At 36.9% G+C, this 20,829-nt stretch overlaps 1 pseudogene; it reads left to right on the plus strand.

Annotated features, from left to right (window-relative positions):
• The first annotated feature begins 15,512 nt into the window (after positions 1–15,512).
• Positions 15,513–19,991, plus strand: LOC136227162 (uncharacterized; annotated as a pseudogene).
• Positions 19,992–20,829: the final 838 nt, after the last annotated feature.

Consider the following 20,829-nt stretch of genomic DNA (forward strand, 5'->3'; position numbering starts at 1 on the left):
GGATGGTCTTGAAGAAAAAAGGGACAGAGCTTACGGTCGAATAGCCGCCTCTTTCTTTTGTGTTTGCCATTTTTTCTTTTCTCAAACTCAAGAATATTCAGAATCAAGCTTTCAATCCTTCAATCACGGGTACACAAATCTCTTTTCCTTTCTATTTCCTTTTTCTTTTGCTGATTTTTCTTTTGTGTCACATTCTATCATGTACATAATCATATTATTTAGCTTTTAATTAATGCTAAATAATCAAACTGAATTTAACATTGAAATTTGAGATGAAAATTTAGAATTACCTTATTTGAAAGTGGGATTTATTGCTGAAATTTTGTATCTGACTGTCACAACTGGCTATTCGTATTCTGACACCATTCACGCCGATTCACGTTTGGGAATAACTCTCCACTTGTAGGAGGTATTTCTGGCTTTAATTAATTGCAATTTCCTGATTATGTGTTTGAAGATAGCACTCATAGGCCTTAATTGCTTATATTTTCTATTTAATTTCAGGATAATGTTTTTACTCTTAGCTCTGTTGTTGTGAATAATTATCCATTGCCTCCCTATCCCTTGAGTAGTGATACTGAATTAGCCCTTCATCGGGGAACTTATCAATTTTCTAAAAATAAGAAAGGGTTGATATTTCCTCATTGTTACACTGGATAGAACAATCTTGTAGACCATCTAGAGCCAAAATATGCAGGTGTTTGGAATAGGGTTGGTATTAGGGATTTTATTCACTTGACCCGTTGTGAAATTATTCCTTGTGTGAATGTCCTTGAAGGTGTTTTGAATTTTTGGTCACTAGTTTGTAATTCACTGATCCTTCCGCTGGGCCCCATGTCCATCACTTTACGTGATATGGTTGCTCTAACGGGGCTGCCCACTCTCGAAGAGGAAATCCCGAGCTGTATTGAGATAGATGCATTCCTTGAAGTAAAGGCTATTCCTCTAATGAAGCTGGGACATATGTCCAAATGATTAAGAAACAACTAGATAAGGCTGAATTAGGTGATAAGGACCACATGCATTTCTTGTGGATGATGGTGAGCAATTACATCTTTGAACTGTTGGGCCTCAGACATACTGCAGAGATACTGATTATTACCAAGGCATTGGCTTCGGGACGTCATTTGGCTCTTGGCACTATGTTGTTAGCCTTGACATTCCACCGCCTTGCTCTTACTGTTAAGGACAAGCCGTTCATAAAGCCTCGGGGTGGTTCGTGGTTGTTGCAGCTATGGCTTTTCATCTACTTCCCTTATTTGGCCACTTATTCGCTCACGGGGACATCGAGCCATCTTGGTGTTAACCTTTGCTATAGTTCTCCGAGTTTGGTTGTTAGTGTAGTTGTGAGGTTTCTCCGTACCTTAGTGCCATCCTTTCATAACAAGTTTTTTCTTTTTTAGGAAAAAGATAGCTCGTGTCTTCCGCCTTGGGCTTTCTTCTAGTTATCTGCTGCCCCCGTGAAGGTACTAAATGGTGGAGTATGGTATGTGCTACACATCGGTTACACCATGGGGTGAACCGAACTAGAACTTCCTGATCAGAAGACCATGGCCTGACCTTATATGCACCTTGTATTTAGGCATGCCAATTAGGCTTTTTCCAATCCATTACGGGGAAGCTTCCATTTTCCACTTATTCTCAGCGGTGTGGGGCTAGTAATGAAGACATAGCCATTGCGGTTTTGGATGCGAGGTATGATCAGGGATCACTTTTCCTTGGGTCAGATCAACCCTCCTTTGATGCTTGGTGGGAGACCAATTTTTAGTTTTGTATCCCACCTCTTGGTAAGCTCTTTTTATTTATTTTTACTTGTTTTTTGCTTTTGCTACTTTATTAACTTTATATTTTTTTTTCAGATTCGAGCGGTAGCTCGAGAAAGGACCCAGCCCTGAATGTGCTTGAGGTAAACAAAAAGGGTAAGAGAAAGACACTTATGCTGGATAGGGACAAGCTGGTGACCGCTGCTTCAGAGCCTTCTGCGGGACAAGGAGAGGGAGAGGACCCGGATGAAGACCTGTATTTTGGTTTTGAGGATGCCAAACTGGATCAACTGGGGGCACGCTGGAATGTGACTTCCTCGATTGGTACCTTGTCTCTTGAAGCCGGCTCGACTGAAGTGGACATGATTCCCTTGTAACTTCTGGTACAAGCTTATATTCCTTCTACATCTTCTTTAAACCGGATGATTCTTGCGCCCTTGTCTCAGGTTTGTATGTTCTTGCTAAATTTGCTGTTTTTTGAACCATATTCGAGATGTTTAGTTGAATTGATTGAATTGCTATTTTTGATTCATATGTGGTAGGAATCAGCTCTTATGCGTCCTTTGTTGGTTCGTATCAGTTTTACGGCTGAGAATCCTTTTGCCGGTTTGGATTTTTCATTTTTGAAAGGACCGTCTACTGCTATAATTATAATCTCAATTATAAATCCTTGGGGGTTTTTAGCTCAACTTGTAAATCCATAGGTTTAGTATTTCTTTAAGCTTTCGTTTATCTATAAACAATCATTGAGCTTACAATACATCAATATAACCTAACGTGACCTAATGTAATAAGTATAATCTCAATTTATAAATCCTTAGGGTTTTTTCAGCTCAATTTGTAAATCCATAGGTTTGGCATTTCTTTAAGCTTTCGTTTATCTATAAACAATCATTGAGCTTACAATACCTAACGTAATGTAACTTAACGTGACATAATGTAATAAGTATAATATCAATTTATAAATCCTTAGGGTTTTTTGCTCAATTTGTAATTCCATATGTTTTGTAATTCTTTAAGCTTTAATTTATTTATACACAACTATTGAGCATATAATCCCTAATGTAAAGTAACCTAATGTGACCTAATATAATAATTATAATCTCAATTTATATATCTTTAGTTTTTTTTAGCTTAATTTGTAAATCTATAGGTTTTGTCATTCTTTAAGCTTTCGTTTATCTATAAACAATCATTGAGCTTACAATCCCTAACGTGACATAATATAATAAGTACCTTATGGTTTTTTAGCTCAATTTGTAAACCCATACGTTTTGTAATTCTTTAACCTTTCATTTATTTATAAACAATCATTGAGCTTACAATCCATAACATCACGTAACCTAACATAACCTAATGTAATAATTATGATCTCAATTTATAGACCATTGGGTTTTTTTTAGCTCAATTTGTAAATCCATAGGTTTTGTAATTCTTTTAGTTTACATTTATTTATAAATAATCATTGAGCTTACAATCCCTAACGTAATATAATCTAACGTAACATAATCTAACGTAACCTAACATAACCTAATGTAATAATTATAATCTCAATTTGTAAATCCTTAGGGTTTTTTAGCTCAATTTGTAAATCCTTTGGGTTTTTTTAGCTCAATTTGTAAATCCATAGGTTTTGTAGGCCCTGTTATTTTTGACTAAAATTAAATAAATTGAACTGAACTAAACTAAATATTATAAATGATAAATTTTATATATAAATAATTATAACTATAATAAATTGTATATATATGATAAATAATAAATTATATACATATAATGATAAATAATAAATAATATATAAATAATAATAATAATAATTATAATAAATAATGATAAACTATATATATAATAAATTATAAATTATATATAAATAATTATAAGTATAATAAATAATGATGAGTTATATATAAAGAATGCTAAATTATAAATAATATATATATATATATATAATAATAAATTATATGTAAATAATTATAATTATAATAAATAATGATGAATTATATATAAATAATGTTAAATTATAAATTATATATAAATAATTATAATTATAAATTATTGAACTGAATTGAACTGAACTGAAATTACTGATACTGAAATTAAGTGACAAAGAACATTGCCTTACAAGTTTACAAACCTATTTTCTACTAGAACCAATTTGAGCTATAGTAAAATTCATCCAACTTGAAAGTTTAAGTCTATACTTTCCTTAATTCACACTTGAAGGGATTAACGACAATTAATCCATTTGAGATATACGGGTTCAGGCGTACCTTATTGAATAACAGAACCGGTAGATCTCTCAGAGTAGCGGAAGCGAATCTTAGCACCACGATCTTGTACCACCGGTAACAGGCAACCACACAACGTTAGTCGGGGAAGACTGAATAATCCACAGACTAAATCGAAGACGAAGAATGAGAGGGAGAGAGGGAGAGAATTCGGCCAACAGGGAGTTAGAAGAAAATCATGTTGTGATTAGGGTTAAGCCTATTTATAGGAAACTAAAACCCTAATCCTCCATCTCTTAAGATGGGCTTAGCCCGTTCCATTTCAGGCGGGTCAGATTAATGAGATCCATACCCAATTAATCCTAACATCTCCCACTCGTACGCAATGGAACCAATTCCAAAGAATCTCTTCCCAGTCTCTAATCTTATTTTCGCAAATAGTTTATGCGACCGACATACTATCGAGAGCTCAAGTGCCATATACTCGTTGGAGATATATAACTGCTCGATGTGCATGTTTCAAGCTTGGGACTATATACTCGTTGGAGATATGTAGCCTTTGGACTTTAACATGGATCGTCTATGGTGTATGCATTATCCCAGATTCCTTTTCACATCCACTGTAATAACTTGGATCTCAACAGTTCATCTAATTTCACAAAAATGCTCAAAAGCATAAGTATCTGGACGGTAAAAAACAGAATACCTCAAGATGTGAACTCGATGGATATCTTTCCTTTTGGTTATATTCCTTCCATCATAGCCTGACTCGCTTATCCAGTCAGGTTCCTTTTGGTTGGAATTAGCACATCAACCTGAGGTTAGCCTTTCCAAGGTAGCTACATCAGACTATACTTCTAGAATAAACTGGAAGTCATAAGGATAATTTATCTCTAGAAATCGTAATTCCGAGATGTAAGTCTCACACTAGGAAAAGACGAGATCGCCTCTTTTCCATCTTATGGTTGCTAAAGCACACAATGTCATATACATGTCATGGTGTTCGATTCTACTTATAGAATAACATGTTCCTTAATTCTAACACCATACAGAAGCATAGGTTCAGATGTGCCAAAACATCTAACTTTAGTTCACTACCTATAATGATCACTCATGGCTATGAAAACAGAAGGCATTAAGTTGTCATGAACTTGCCTATTAGGTTTCATCTAATATGTTACATATACTCAAAGTGTATATGTTCATCTCGCACCATGATGAAACTTATTTCATCCTTTCTACAAGAAGGCCTTTGCTATTGAACACGCTCTCGTATGTTCAAAAGCGGCCTCATCCTTCTATCACTCACATATGACAAAACAAGGGTAAACACTTGTGTGAGTGAGCTACTTCTTTGTTTGTAATGCATTTAAAATAACAGCAAATATGAACAAATAAATATTCGCACCCATGTATTGGAGATAATTCTTAAAACCTTTATTAACAATTCAAGTTCACAAAACATTGAAAAAGATTGAAGTACATTTAGATCCTACGCAATCCCTGGAATCTAATATGTTTGACATAAACATCTCTCTTGACATGTTTGGCAAGGGGATCAACAACCATGTCATGAGTGGAAATGTACTTCACATTAACTTCTTTGCGTGCAATGAGGTCCTTGACGAAGTGATACCTTATCTCTATGTGTTTGGCCTTGCTATGGAACCTTTGATCCTTAGCGAAAGTAATAGCAGATTGACTATCACTGTTAACTGTGATTGGGGCGGTAGAGGTGGCAATACCAAGGTGGTTTAGGAACCTATTCAACCACACCGCCTCTTAAACTGCTGATGAGTACGAAACATATTCAGCCTCTATGGTGGATAGAGCTACACATGTCTGTTTCTTGCTGCTCCAAAAGATGGCCCTGTTGCCAAGCAAGAAGACGTAGCCGGACGTGGATTTCCTTTCATCCAAGTCCCCTGCCCAATCAGCATATGTGTATCCTCTGAGATTAAGATCGTTGCCTTGATAGCATAGAGAATAATTTGCAGTTCCTTTAAGATATCTCAATATCCTTTTGATTGCGGTCCAATGTGCTTGTCCAGGATTAGACTGATATCTTCTCACCATCCCAACAACGTGGCAGATGTCGGGTCTAGTACACAACATTGCATACATTAGACTACCTATGGCACTAGCATAGGGAACTGATTTCATTTGTTCCTTTTCTTTTGGTGTTTGGGAACACATTTCAGTACTTAAGGTGACATCTTTAGTCATCAAGCTTTCTATGGGTTTGTAGCCTTCTATACCAAAGCGTTCAAGTACTTTGTTGATGTAAGTCTCTTGAGACAATGCCAACAATTTCTTTGAACGGTTTCTTGTATTCTTAACTCTAAGAATGTATGCGGCCTCGCCCATATCTTTCATCTCAAAACTTGAGTTTAGCCAAGCTTTGATTTGGTTTACAAACTCAATGTCATTTCCTGCTCTCAGGATGTCATCTACATATAGAGACAGAATGATAAATTTTCTACCTGAGCATTTTATGTAGGCACAATTGTCTTCCTCAAGTATCTTGAAGTCATTTGAGATCATCTGATTATGAATTCGAATGTACCATTGTCTCGAAGACTGTTTCAGGCCATAGATTGATTTAATCAACTTGCAAACCTTTTGTTCGCTACCTGGTGTGATGAAACCTACAGGCTGTTCCATGTAGATTTCTTCATGCAATTCTCCATTGAGAAAAGCAGTCTTCACATCCATTTGATGCAGCTCTAGGTCTAAACTTGTTACGAGTGCTAGTATTAGCCTGATAGATGTAAACCTCACAACAGGTGAGAAGGTCTCCTCATAGTCTATCCCTTCCTGTTGTGTGGAAGCCTTTAGCGCTTTGTATCTTTTGATACTGTTGTCAACCCTTCACTTTGCTTTAAGAACCCACTTGCTCTTAATAGCTTTTCTTCCCTTAGGCAAATCAACCAGTTCCCAAACTTGGTTGGCTTTCATGGAATCCATTTCCTCTTCCATTGCTTTCTTCCATTTGTCTTTGTTGGGACAAGAGAGATCGTAATGAATATTCTTAGGCTTAGCTTCATCACTTGGGGTGATTAGAAAAGCTTTGCCTTCGATACCGAATTGGCGACACTTGACCTTTTGTCATTTTGTTTGACTCTTTGCTTCCCGGTCTTGATAAACATGTCTCATATATTCATCGTAACCTGGAATCCTTTCTCTTAGACTAAGTTCCGTATTCTCGTTTGAGTTAGGGGACTTGCTCCCACTTGTGTTAGGATCTGTCGCGTTCGGAACGTTCTGAGGAGTAAAGTCCATTTCTCGATCGTAATTGAGAATAAGATCTTGATCTCGACCATTGTCGTGATCATTTGCATGTTCCTCAGAATTCCTCCCACTCGAATGGAGATGTCCGTTTGAAGCAAGTTCCTCAAACAAAGGGGTGATTCTTGTCAACCTGTCCAATTATCGCAAAATCGTTTTCCAAGAATACTATATCTCGAGATTGGATTTCTGTCACTCGACCATCGGCGTTCTCTCCCACTAGGACATATCCTTTGGATACATCAGAGTATCTTATAAAGATACACTTTTTACCTCTTGGGCCTAATTTCCCAAATTTTCTTGATGTATCATGAGCGAAAACTGTGCAACAGCATTGCCTATGATGAAGTAGTATGTGCCATGCCTAGCCCTCACGTTCATTGGACAACAGACATTAGAATGAATTAATTGTAATGGAATTTCTGCCATAGTACCTTTTCCAAATGGTTTTCTATGCATTTTCCCTTTTAGGCAATATTCACAAGGTGGTAAATCGACATTTCTTAAACTACCAAGTAAACCTTCTTTAGCTAGATGTTTCATTCGGTCTTGACCGATTTGATTTAACCTAGCATGCCATAAACTAACATCTTTATCATTCATAGATGAATAAGAAGTAGTGGAAAGAGAAAAAGTTTCATTGCATTCAACAACATCCAAAATTGTTAAACCATTCGATATATATCCCTGACCGTAAAACTGGTCATCCAAACAAATTGTTAAACTGTTATGAGCAAAGAGAAAATTAAATTCAATTCTCAACAAGGAAGTAACAGAAATTAAATTCCTCCAAATTTGTGGAGCAAAGAGAACATCTTGTAGGACTAGGATTTGACCACCACATAGATTCAATCTACATATGCCAATTCCTTGGACTTCAACTCTTGAGCTGTCGCCTACATAGATCCACCTTGATTCGACTGGAACTCGTCGGAACTCGACAAAAGCTTCTCTATCTTTCATCACGTGGTCCGTTGCACCTGAATCAACAACCCATAAAGGATCAAATTCACTCATAAGAACAGTGCTAGATACATGAAGTTCACTCACTCTTGAGTTAATATGATGTACATTGGGAGTAGTGCAGTCACTTGCATAATGCCCTTTAAGTTGGCAATTGAAACATTTCACACGAGAAATATTAGGCTTCTTTCTGTTCTTGTGCTTCTTCTCTTTGGGTCCTTCTACGTTCTTTTGCTCTTTTACCTGTTCTTTACCCTTGCCATTAGAGCGCTTATGCTTCTGGCATTGAGCCATGGAACGCCTCCCACTAGAGTTAGAACCCACATAGTGAGCTTCAGCATTGATCTTAATTGACACAAGGCGATCCTCCTCGAGCTCGAGGTGGCGAACTGCAACATCAAAGGTTGCTAAACCTTCAATGTGTGTTAGGTACATCTTCATATGCCCCCAACTGTTCGATAAAGAATGAATAACAGCTTGCACATTCTGCTCCTCGGCCAGGACATGACTTGCTTCACTAAGTTCACTGATCATGTTCTGCATTTCTCTTAAATGATTTTTCATAGTGTGATCATGGTGTTTCTTGTAAGTATCGAACTTGATAGTGAGAGAGCGGAGTTTGGTCAGAGACATCCTCCAAACTTCTCCTTCAAGGCGTCCCACAGGGCCTTGGCTGTCTCAAGCTTACAGAACTAACGAGTGAAGTCATCATGCATCAAACTCAAGAGAATGTTACGGGCGGTAGAATCTTTCTTCTTCCACGCCAAATAGGCATCTTTATCCCTTTGATGCTCAGTAGTAGTGCCTTCCTCGAGCACAACCATTACTATTTCCAAAGTGTCTAGAACCTCTTGTTCTTCCAGCACATACTTAATCTTAATTCCCCATACATCATAGTTATCCCCATTCAGTTTCAGGTCCTTGTTTAGTTCAGCTACGATCGATTTTCTAGCTGTTGCCATTGTTGACAGGAGATCTACAATGGAATTGCATGTTTTATTAAGAAGTTCTAAAGGTTCAATACACGTTATAAATTCCCTTACCAACCTATATCTAACTAAAAAGTTCAATACCAAATTTCAATTCGAACTAGAGACCATATAGGAATGGCTCAAATCACCCTTTACACTTTAATGGTTAGCTTATTAGGTAGATATTTATGCTTAGAGATTTTTTTATGTTACCTTGCGTAACAAGTTATCGTAATCTTTTACAATGAGTGGTTATTTATGGAATATGATAACTTTGAGTTCATTATGCTTGTGTAAGATTACTAGTGTCGATGCAAAGGCCACTGTAGTAGACAATGCACTGCATCAGGTTCTGTACCTTGACCAGGTGACGCACAATTGCATCTGCATCATCCCATCTTACTAAAGTAGTCATCTTGCAATTATCCAGCCTATTGCGGAACCTCTTCAAGTAGCTTTCTGGGTCGGTGTTCTAGGGACTACTGGCGTGTAGGTAGTGGCCATTGCTTATTGAATAGCAGAAAGGGAAAGAAGTTAGTGACTCATACAAAAACTTATTTCATCAATCAAAACTCATTTTGACCGATACCGGGTCTCCGAAACACAAAAAACAAAACATAAATTTTTTTGGACAATTTTATTGATTTTGGAAAAAAGATAATCAACTTTTAACAGAGGTTTAAATCCTTTTTAGGGTACCTGACATTGATAAGATAAAAAAAACGTTCTCCAAAAATTTAAAAAAAACACAAAAAAACATTATTTTATCTGTGTCTGCCAAAAATGGTTGAAAAACGGCGACCGGGAGGCACCGCACGTGCCCCCACGTGATGCCTATGTGTCGGGGCATGTTGAAGCCGAGGTGGTGCGTGGGGTCCATGCGTCGCCTTCTCGATGTTGTATGAAAATCCATAAGTAGTCGATCTTCGGGTTTTTGGAGTCTGTGATCACAAGGAGGGGTCGGTTTTCTCGAAGAAAGTGTCGAAAAAAATTCGAACAGAAACACCAAGAACGAAAACATTATCAGGTCTGATTAAGACCGAAAAACATTACATAAACGGATTCCATCGAGTTTCAATCGTTTATAGAAGGTCAAAAACATATTTTGATAAGATTTTCTTAATCAGATCAAAAACTTATTTTAGATTGAAAAGAAGATCAAACTTATAAAACCCGTGTTTATATCAAAAAACTAAGAACAAAATAAAGAATATATATAAACACATCAATTCAATCATTCTTACGAATGATCCCACAAATTTCTTCATATATATGGATACAGAAAAAACACAAAGTACAAGATCTGTGGCTCTAATACTAATGAAGGGATTAATGACAATTAATCCATTTGAGATATATGGGTTCGGGCGTACCTTATTGAATATTAGAACCAGTAGATCTCTCAGAGTAGCGAAAGCGGATCTTAGCACCACGATCTTGTACCACCAGTCACAGGCAACCACACAACGTTAGCCGGGGAAGACTGAATAATCCACAGACTAAAGTTAAGACGAAGAATGAGAGTGATAACTTATGAAAAAATCCTTGATTGGAGCACTTCCCTGTGAGGCACCGTGGGAATCGACTAGGGACACTCCGATGCCAAAATCAGTAATATTCTTAAGAGAATATGTTGTAATCACAAAGTAGAGTTAGAATAATGTGTACCTTTGATCCCAGGAAGCTGGGGTATTTATATAGGTTTCTGTAACCTTCGACATTAATGGGGAAGCAGGTGAAGAGTCATGTCATTACTCATGTTTAATTGCTATCAATTCTCCATTAATCCCAACATTTATCCTTGAATATGTCAGAGTTAGGGTATTCGAACAGTCAAGTCTGTATTCCCCTTAATGGTTATTAATTGCCATTTAATTGTATTTATTCCCATTCATGGATGGTTATAAGTGCGCCTTTTGGTATTCTTAGAACCGTCGAGGTGTATGTACGCTCTCCTTGAGAACTATGGTGGGTCTCCATTACTCACTCTCATCGGGCGTATCTTGTTATGGCGTGTCTCGTCATGGTCCACGTGGCGTGGCATAATGCTAGAGACTCCTTCCTTTTTCTTCATTATTTGCATATTCACCCCTGCGTTAATCTGCATTAATTATCATTAATTCCATATTAATCATGTATAAATTCCACTTTTAGAAGGAATAATGGTTTTCCATTATGTTCTATTAATTTTCCCTTATTCCTCATTCTAGAATAATTTGGGTTGTTATCAGAAGCCCCCCTAAAAGTCTAAAAAGCTCTTTAGGGCTGGTTAAAGCGTGTTTTATATTTAATGCTTTTCCATTAAACATATTTCCCCAGACCAGTAGGAATGGGACACGTTATTTAAATTTTCTAAGCATCAAACTTAACTCGAAACGCCTTTTTGCGTTCCACAAACTAATGAAAGTGCTCGGGAGTGTAACTTAAAGAACTCTCATTTCGCGACTTATCAAAATATCCAATCTTTTTGCCTTGGACTTGATAATTTCTTATTTGTCAAGCTTCATATGTACCCTATTAATTTTTTGGGAATCAAAGCCACGTAGTTCTACCGTCATTCTAGACATTCGCCACTTTAGGCTTTGTTCCCCATTTTAAGCTTTATTCGCTTTTTTAGGGTTTTGGCACTCTAGGCACTTGCCTTTTTAGTGTTTACTTATTTTCCAAAGTGTTTTTACTTTGTTTTTATGAAGGTGAGACTTCATTATCTTTGATGAAGACGAGGCTTCATTATTTTTTATGAAGATGAGGCTTCATTATCTTTCCTGAAGATGAGGCTTCATTATTTTTAACGTAGACGAGGCTTCATTATCTTTGATGAAGATGAGGCTTCATTATTTTGGATGAAGACGAGGCTTAATTGCTTTTGATGAGAAAGATTCGCCAGTTGTAGCTTTATCTAGGCGTCCTTTGCGCCATTCGCCATTCGATAGGCTTTACTTTTGCCATCCAGGCATTTGCCTATGGGCCTTTTTCCTTCGTTCACCATATTTTGCATTCGCCACATCGAGCTTTTTCTTGAGGGTTATATTTCTTTTACAAAGGGAATAACCCACCCTATGTGGGATTATTTATGGATATGATTCGCTTTTAGAGACTTTCTTATGTGGGATGTTATGGATAAAATCCGTCCTATATGGGATCATATATGGATATGATACGCTTTTAGGGCGAGGTGAATGTTCCTCCTTTGACGCTTTAGTTTATTTTGAAGGTTATGCCTTGTGTAATAAGTACAATATTTATGACTTTTTGTATGAAAGCTTTTTCTTCCAGAACTATTTTTACTTAGCATATATCTTTTAGCAAGTAACTTTTAGAACCTGATTTACTTGGGATTTCTCCGAATTGCTAGGGTAGGTGGCCAGCCGTCCCCTATGAAGCTTATGATGAGCTATAGATTTCTTTTTCTCTGGGAAAGAAGAATCCACCCTTGATGGGACTTTGTTAGGATTTCTCTTCTCTGGGAAGAGAATCCGCCCTTGATGGGACTTTGTTTAGGATTTGTTTTCTCTAGGAAAAGAATCTGCCCTTGATGGGACTTTGTATTGTGCATTTGTTTTGTTGTCTCCCTTCCCTATGTACGGAGACATTTATGTTGTCTGTGAACTTTGTGAACAAAATTAAACACGTTTGATAACAAAGATTAGTTTATTTAATGGGGTAATGTCCTTGCCTTTATTACAATGGATACTGGTCTTTCTGAGAGCCTCGTTAAAACCCGCCCTTGATGGGGGATCACTTTTTCCTATCTTTGAGGTAAGTGGACCCGCCCTATATGGAGGATCACTTTGTCCTATCTTTGAGGTGGCTGATCTGCCTGTGGGACTTTTCATTCGCCAGCCATTGGGCGTATATCACCTCTTTGATTGCATCCGCCTTCTTCAGCTTTGCTATTTCTTTTTCTATAGAATCGGAAAGAAAAAGAAATAGAACAAAACTGGGCAAAAGGAAATATAAGAAATATGGCGAGAAAGAATAAAGTATAAAATATAGGATACTATAACAGTTTAATGCACATATAAGAATACGTAAAAATACTGATTTTTAGGCCCATGGTTCCGTCTTTTCCGAGCAACTAGAGTTGCATCTTCCGCCATGTTTAGCTTACGTGTCAACAATGACTCGCTTCATCTCCCATCCTTCAATCGCCATTGTTACTACCAATGCATCTGTATGTGGAGGGATTACTGGACCTGTTTCTGCAAAAAAGGGTGATTGAAGGATGTTTTATCCAGGACGGATATTTTGGTTCTTTTTTCACGGGTGGTTGATACCTTGGTCCACTTGCTATGACATTAATGACACTTTTGGATTTCTTTCTAGGCTCAATCTTCTGTTTGTCATTGTCTTGTTATTCTAGACAAATCTATCTAGTTTTCCAGCTCACAGCAAGCTTCTGTGTCATGGCCATTTCTTCTACGGAACCTGCAATTCGCCTTGGCGTTTCTTCCAACGATTACATGCTCCCCTCCTTTAGGTCCGGGATATGTAATGTCCCATTTATACTGACTCTTCTCCTTTATATTGTGGCAAGTTGGGAGCTTTAAACCTTCTATCCGCCTTGTACCCCAGGATCTGCGCTCTGAATGGCGAATTCCTGTTAACTGGATGGACATATTTTTCTGCATTGTTCTCTCGTCTATCTAGTGCGGCATGCACTCGCCTTTCAATCTCATCATCCGTGTGTTCAATGTTGAATCATGGTGGTGAACCCGACTCTTGATCTTGATCTCGATCATGTTGAGGTTATGCTTGGAACTATGGTCTGACGCAGATGGATGTTGTTACAACCGCCAAAGCCATTTTATCTAGCTTCGAATATCTTGTCACCTCATCCTTCAACATTTTGCTAACATAATAGATGAGGAATTGTTTTATACCTTGAAATTCTTGTTGACAATCTTCTGTACATTCAAACGTTTTCTGCTTTTTGATTACTTCATAAAATGGCAGACACCTTCTTACAGAAAAAGATATGAACCTTCCTAGTACGATGATCCGCCTGTTCAACCTCTAGATCTTTCTCACATTTTGTGAGGCTTGCATATCTAGCACACTTTTTACTTTATCTGGATTTGCTCTACCTCCTTTTTGGCTATGACATAGCCAATGAATTTTTTCTGAAGTGGCTCCGAATGTACAGTTCTCTGGATTGAGCTTTATTTTTCATGCTAGTGTTTGGCGTTGGTTGTAGTATTAGTGACTCCCTTGTACTTGTGGGTTAGTACTAAAAGAACTCCAGAAGTGGGGCATACCATGTCTATTATTAAGAGATTATGGTAAGGCATAAAAGCTATATTCACTTACCTTAGGGATCAATGGCTTGATCCATGGAACAGACTTCATAGCGAAAGACTATTTGCATTGGCCTCGTTGACCAATATCATGTACGATGCAATGTCTCTTTATGAAATTTTTAGTTCATCTTGGAATTAACTTAGTAATTCCTTCATGTTGGTTCCTGACTCTAGAATGAACTTAGTTAAAGGATTAAACCAAGTAAATATTATATGTCAAACAAATTCATAATAGAATTTTAATCGTGCTTGCTTTAAATAATACCACATATAACAGTCATAACCATAAAGGTTGCTATTGCACATAAGTATCATAATGAATTTTTTAATAATGAATAACCATAATGACAATGGTTAAAAACAATGTCTTTTTGCATTTTAAATCACATTATCATCCAAGATAATAAATTTATTTTAAATATCATAAAAATTAGGAAAAAGTACAAAAAATATACCTCGTGGTTACACCTGTTTTCGATCGGCACCCTTATGGTTTAAAAGTTTACAAAATGGTATCATGTACTTCAATCCGTTAGCAAACATAGGCATTTCCGTCTAACGGTGTTAAAAATGATGAGGTGGCAGTCAAAGTCAAAAAGTAAAAAGGATATTTTTGTCATTTCATTTATTTTCTATTTTATTATATTTTTCGAATTTTATAATTTATCCAATGTCCAACCCACACCTCATCTCTTCTCCTTCTCTAAGCTCTCTTCTATCCATCGTCTTCTTCAACCTCTCCTATCCATCGTCTTCTTCAACCTTGCATTCCTCCTGCGAAAGTGAATCAAGTAATTAAACCACAATTATACTACCTTGCATTCCTCCATCGTCTTTTTTCCTTTTTTCTATTTGTCCCTGCAATTCGCCATCAATATTAAAAAATTTTACCTCTCTCTGTTTGATTTTTCTAACTTTTTCTATAATTCATGCTCTCTTCCTCTCTCCGTTTTATTACCTCTTCTTTTTTCCCAATTTTCAATTTCCCCCCACCTGCAAATGTCAGATAGAGTCTTCCCTTCTTCCAAACCTGCCGCCAATGGCGCCACCATTGCCAACGGTGCTAATCCTCCACCATCGCCTGCCAAATCGCATCTTTATAACCCCACTGCTCGAGCTCCTTACCGACCTCAGCCGCATAACTGCCATCGTTATTCCCGCAGTGGTCGTAGCATTTGCTACTGTTGCTTCTTTTGGTCGGTTCTCATCCTCCTATTGCTCCTCCTTGTAGCTGCAATTTTCGGTACTGTTGTTTACATCTTGTACCACCCTCACCGGTCGTAGTTCTCCATTCCTTCCTTCCGCATTCACTGCCTTAATCTTACTACCTCCGCCGATTTCTCATCCTCTCATCTATCTACTCTTGTTAATTTCACTATAATCTCCAAAAACTAACTCTCATCTCACTTTCTTCTACGATTACTTTACTATGTCTTCCTACTCCAATAGTGTGTTCCTCGGGAACGGGACATTGCCTGCGACAGTTTGAGCAAGAAGAATGAGACAAGTTTTAGAAATGTTGTTGTTTCAGGGTCGAATGATCTGGATGTAGAGTCTGTTAATTCATTTTGTTGGGTTAAATTCTGTAGGAGAGTGTTGCAAATCCTGGTCGTTATTTTGACAATGCAAGCATCAGAAGAAGACCATGGAGGAACGCAAGGTAGAAGAAGACGATGTATAGGAGAGAGATGAGAGAAAGAGGAGAGATGAAGTGTTGGGTAGGGATTAGATAAATTTTAAAATTCTAAAAATATAATAAAATAGAAAATAAATGAAATGACAAAAACACCCCTTTTACTTTTTGACTTTGACTGCCACCTCATCATTTTTAACACCATTAGACAGAAATGCTTATATTTGCTAACGGATTGAAGTACATGGTACCATTTTGTAAACTTTTAAACCACACGGGTGCCGATTGAAAACAGGTGTAACCACAAGTTTTATTTTTGTACTTTTCCCTAAAAATTATAACCTTCAATATTGGGTAAGATATAGTTACTATTTACTTGTAACTAATATTATGCTATCATGTATTAATGGCAGTCAGATATTATTAAGGCTTCGTTTGGATGAAATGTAATTAAAGTAAGGGAAGCGATGATTTAATAATATAGCTATATATAAAATTAATCTTATATCCTTTTATTTGTATAAATAAAATAAAAGACAGGGTAATTTTGGAAGAAAAAGACATGTACCATGATTCTCCTCCAATTCGGGGTGTAAGGAAAATTACCCAAAATTCACACTCACCCACTTTCAAATGCCATCATCGAAACAATCTCTAAAGAACTCTCATGTATATCTAAAGAACTTTGAATAAATTAATGTTCTCATTCGAAACTGACACTTGCACTCTTTTATAGTTAGCTCAGGATATGAAAGTTTTGTTAATCACAAATAGTTAGGGATGATTACGTGATAATCACAAATAGACTCAATATTTTCAAGTCTCTTATGCTGGAAAAAGAAATTCTAACAATGTCAAATAAACAGTTTTTATATGAATAGACACATCTCTGTAAAAAAGGGATGAAATAATTGTTTGAAAAAACAATAATTAAAAACATGAATTTCTGATATTTTAAAAATACTATATATGGGAAAAGCCATACATAGATGATGGTGAATTGTACAAGAAAAAACCAAATATGATTTTCTTTGTAATTTCTTATAATAATGATATGCATATTCATCCAAAAGACTGATCAGACCTAAATCATCTGTAATTACACGAGCCTTTTTATGATATTTTAATAACAAATGGCAAAATCACCTTGAATGGATGGATTTTTTTATAAAATCCCAAGATTATGGGTCTTATACATGCATTTTGTACTAATTTAATGATAATAGCATATTACACTCGTCATGCATAAAAATATGAGGCGTATTAAGCATGCAAGATTTAATGAAAGATCCTTGTCTATGACTTTTATCTTTCACCGTTTGTTAGATTTATCATAATAACATATATGATATTCATAACATTTCATAAGGGTAAGGAATTTCAAATTTCTTTAAAAAAATGGAATAAGAAAGGGGAAGAAACTTATATTGTTTATCATAAAATTCCAGATTTAATGTAGAAAACTCTTTCCCACAAATTTATAGAGAACCCTATCGCTGGATAGGTTAGTTGTACTGATTGAGTCAAGGTTTGAGGTCGGGATTCCTATTATGTTGACTCCATTGTCTTGTTCTTTGTGAAACTCTATAAAATCAAGATTTTATGATCTTCTGTTTGTTAGAGATCCCTTCAGTAGATGGTGTTATGGGATCCCTCCTGTGACTGTTGACATAAAGGTTCCTCCAGTGGGAGGGTTGAGCCTTTCTTAAGACATTTTATGTTCATCGTGTAAATTCTATTAATCTTAGAATTCCACCTTCACCACCAGTTGATAACTTGTGAAAAAGTCATTGATTGGAGCACTTCCCTATGAGGCGTCATTGGGATTGGCTGGGGACACTCCGATGCCAAAGTCAGTAATATTCTTAAGAAAATAAGCTGTAATCATAAAGTAGGGTTAGAATAAAGTGTACCTTTGATCCCAGGAAGTTGAGGTATTTATTGGTCACGATAGAATTCTTCTCGATATGGTTAGGTTGATGATGGCTGAGGCCAACTTACCCATTTCGTTTTGGGGAGATGCGTTGCTCACGGCAACCTACATCCTTAATCGAGTGCCCTCCAAATCTACCACTTCCACTTCATACGAACAATGAACCGGTCGCCAGCCCGTTTTAAACTATTTAAAGCCTTGGGGCTGCACCGCTTTCGCCAACAACACATCGAGTAAGTTTGGGAAACTAGGCCTGAGGGGTAAGAAGTGTATCTTTATAAGATACCCAGAACTGTCAAAAGGATAAGTTCTAGTGGGAGAAAATGAAGATGGAAGAGTTACAGAATTTGAATCACGAGATATCGCCTTTCTGGAAAATGAGTTTCCAAAATCAGGCGATATCGACAAAGATAGCACCCTCTATGAGGAATTAGAGCCTAACGGACCTCTCGATTCGAGTGGGAGAATTTCTAAGGAACTTGATAATGTTCAAATCACTTAGGAATTCAAGGAACAGGATCATGTCAATGTACCTCAGAATGTTACGAATACTCTAGATCCGGATGCAAGTGGGAGTGATATTCCGCATTATTATGAAAATATGGAACTTGGTCCCTGTGGGAGCATACTGAATTATGATGAATACATGAAATTCGTCTACCAGTATTCGGAACTGCGTTGCACTAAAAGACAAAAAGTTGATCATGACGATTTGGTGTCAAAGGCGCAACTCTTTTAGTAACTCCTTGTGATAATGTGGAGCCGAAGAATATTCAACAAGCTCTCTCATGTCCCGAAAAGGAAAAATGGATTAAAGCAATGGAAGAAGAAATGACTTGCATATGAGTTAACCATATTTGGGAATTGGTTGAGTTACCTAAGGGTAGAAGGGAAATTAGGAACAAATGGGGTCTCAAAAACAAATGGCAGTATCGAAAGATACAAGGCTCGCTTAGTTGCCAAGGGCTACACACAACAGGGAGGAATAGACTTTGAGGAGACATTATCTCCTGTTGTAAGATTTACTTTTGTAAGGCTCATACTTGCAATTGTGGCTGGGTTGGACCTAGAGCTAACTCAATGGAGAATTGGAAGAAGAAATTTACATGCAACAGCCTGTAGGTTTCACTCAAAAAGGCTGCGAACAAAAGGTTTGCAAATTGATCAAATCGATCTATGGCCTCAAATAGTCTTCAGGGCAATGGTACCTTCATTTTCATGATGAGATGACATTGAATGACTTCAATCAAATTGAAGAAGACCACTATGTCTATACCAAACGCTCTGGAAATAAGTTTATCATTCTATCATATATGTTGATGATATCCTAATTGCAGATAATGATATGACTTTTGTAAATCAAACCAAAGCTTGGTTAAGTTCAAATTTTGAGATGAAAGATATGGGAGAAGCTGCATATATCCTTAGGGTCAAGATCACAAGGGATCGCTCAAAGAAACTGTTGACCTTGTCTCAAGAGACTTACATCAACAAAGTTCTTGAGCAATTCAATATGCAAGATTATAAACCCATAGATAGCCCAGTGAGCAAAGATCATGTTATGAGCTCAAAGATGTGCCCCAAAACACAACAAGAAATCCAGAAAATGGAAAACGTTCCTTAAACGAATGCGGTTGGTAGGCTTATATATGCAATGTTATGGACTAGGCCTGATATCTGCCATGCTGTTGGGATGGTAAGCATATATCAATCCAACCCAGGTCAAGATCATTGGTCTGCTGTAAAGAGAATACTAAGGTATCTTAAAGGAACAACAGACTATTCTCCGTGGTACCAAGGGAAGAATCTTCTACTCAAAGGATACACATATGCAGACTGGGCAGGAGATTTGGATGAAAGAAAATCCACTTTCGGCTACGACTTTTTACTCAGAAATGGGGCAATTACCTAGAGTAGCAAGAAACAGACATGTGTAGCATTATCCACCATGGAAGCTAAGTACGTGTCTTACTCATCCGCATCCCATGAGACTGGTTGGTTAAATAGATTCATGGATCACCTAAACATCGTCACAACAAGCTCTCCAGTAATAATCAGCAGTGATAATCAATATGCTATTGCTTTTTCTAAGGATCCAAGATTTCATAGTAAAGCAAAGCTTATTGAAATCGAGTATCATTTTGTTAGAGAATTAGTTGCACGCAAAGCAGTCTGTATGAAATATGTTTCCACTCATGACATGGTTGCTGACCCTCTAACGAAACCTGTCAAGAGAGATGTTTTTGTGAAACATATTAGGTCCCAGGGATTACTTAGGATCTAAACATATTTCTATTACATGTAACTTTTGTGACATATGTTTCAAATTCAATAAAGTGTCTTTTTTAAATCACCTATAATACACGTATATGTAAATATTGTATGTTAATGTTTGCAATTGAGCATGTCAGACAGAGTAGCAGCGCACTCACATGAGCGCTTACTCTCATTTTGTTAATTGTGGTGACAAAGATAAGGATGAGGCAAATTTTTGAGTAAATGAGAACTTGCTCAATAATTGATGCCGTCTTGCAGTAACAATGGATCTAGGTTCATTAGCACACAAGATAGAAATATACATATGAGTGGATAATATATGTATATAAAAGATTATTTATAATCTCAGATTTCAATCAGAGTTGCTTGAATGAAATCTTCTGTCTTAGATAGCAGAAGGTAGTCCTATAATGAGATAGGCTAAGATTAGATGGTATGGCACATTGAAACTGAAACCTTCGTATGGTGTTGTT

This window comes from Euphorbia lathyris, chromosome 4 (assembly GCF_963576675.1).
Source record: "Euphorbia lathyris chromosome 4, ddEupLath1.1, whole genome shotgun sequence".
Taxonomy (NCBI): domain Eukaryota; kingdom Viridiplantae; phylum Streptophyta; class Magnoliopsida; order Malpighiales; family Euphorbiaceae; genus Euphorbia; species Euphorbia lathyris.